Source organism: Ovis aries, chromosome 8 (genome assembly GCF_016772045.2).
Source record: "Ovis aries strain OAR_USU_Benz2616 breed Rambouillet chromosome 8, ARS-UI_Ramb_v3.0, whole genome shotgun sequence".
NCBI classification, from domain to species: Eukaryota; Metazoa; Chordata; class Mammalia; order Artiodactyla; family Bovidae; genus Ovis; species Ovis aries.
The window spans coordinates 22,364,266-22,365,876 of NC_056061.1; the positions used below are offsets into that span (position 1 = coordinate 22,364,266).

Genomic DNA, 1,611 nt, shown 5'->3' on the forward strand with positions numbered 1-1,611 from the left:
ATCGGAGCTATGGAGCAGATAGGGAAGGTCTAGAGTGATCCTGAGATTTTGTCTTGAATAAATGAGCAGTGTGATAGCATTACATGATACATGGGATAGTGATGTCAGAGTGACTTCTGAGAAGAAATAGAATGGTATTGCTCTTGTTTATACTATAGTAAGTATAGTAAGTCTTGTTTGTACTATAGTCTTTCTCTCTGGAGGAAATTAGGGCCACCATAAGCCTGGGTTTACACAGGAAAGTCCCAGTTTATGCCTGTTGTTCTAGATACTAATTAGTAACTGACAAGGTATATAGTCACGTTGGCTATGATAGATTGCCAAACTAAAAGAAATATTTTTTTCTGTCTTTTAGCCTTTGGGAAGATGTTCCTTTTGAATTCACTTGCACTTCAAAAAGCCCACGTTTCTCTGTCAGACTCCTACATTATCATAACATGTATAAAATTATTTTCCTATGGTTCCACCTTCTTCAGTAGATTGACACTTGAAAGTCGCTCAGTCTTGTCTGACTCTTTCCGACCCCTGGACTATACAGTCCATGGAATTCTCGAGGCCAGAGTACTGGAGTATTGGCTGTTGGCAGCCATGCAGGGAAGCTTGTGTGGGGTGGCAGAGTCTGCATCGGGTGCAGGGGAAGACTTTGGCGCGATGTCCCACACCATCTTGCAGGTATAGCTTACCAAGAGGCCAGAAGGCAGAAGTTAGGCTGACTATGAATCTATCAATGAGTGTATGGAAGGTGTTTATAAAATTATGAAGAACATCTGAAGAGAATGAATCCCCAAAGCCTCTCTATCCCATATGATATCAATCAGTTGTTTGATTTTATTGATGACCTGGCATCTGCCTTGCTTACTGAGCTGATATCCAGACATACCAGCCTTATGACAAAGACTGGAATAAAGAGAAGATCTACATGCTCTTTCATCAACAGGCCCAACAGGCTGGGACATTTGGAAGCATTACGGGAACGGGAGTGGGCTTGGAACACAGGTGTGGACAGTGCGCTGTTGTGCAAGTTTTGTATTATAGTTATCCTGTTTCCATTTTGGTATGCCCTAGCCAGAACTGAATGTATTAGATGAAGGGTGATGATCTTGTTCAATCCGAAACCCCGTTTGACCACACCCCCCATTTTTTACTTATACATTTTTATGATGATTTAGATGGAAGTTGGTTTTTGTCAGCTAATGTTGGTTCCAGTCCCTCAAACTGTTCATACCTGCTTGATATGTACTAATCTTTCTTCAGATTGGGATAGGGGGCAGTGGCACAGTTTAGTTATATTCTCAAGATAAAGTCTCTGTAAAAAACAAATAAATATTCTTTCAGTTCAGCTCAGTTTGGTTGCTCAGTTGTGTCTGACTCTTTGTGACCTCATGAATCACAGCACGCCAGGCCTCCCTGTCCATCACCAACTCCCAGAGTTCACTCAGATTCACGGCCATCGAGTCAGTGATGCCATCCAGCCATCTCATCCTCTGCCGTCCCCTTCTCCTCTTGCCCCCAATCCCTTCCAGCATGAAAGTCTTTTCCAATGAGTCAACTCTCCCCATGAGGTGGCCAAAGTACTGGAGTTTCAGATTCAGCATCATTCCGTCCAAAGAA

At 42.8% G+C, this 1,611-nt stretch overlaps 1 pseudogene; it reads left to right on the forward strand.

Annotated features, from left to right (window-relative positions):
- The first annotated feature begins 428 nt into the window (after positions 1-428).
- Positions 429-1,339, forward strand: LOC114116120 (enhancer of rudimentary homolog; annotated as a pseudogene).
- The last annotated feature ends 272 nt before the right edge of the window (positions 1,340-1,611 follow it).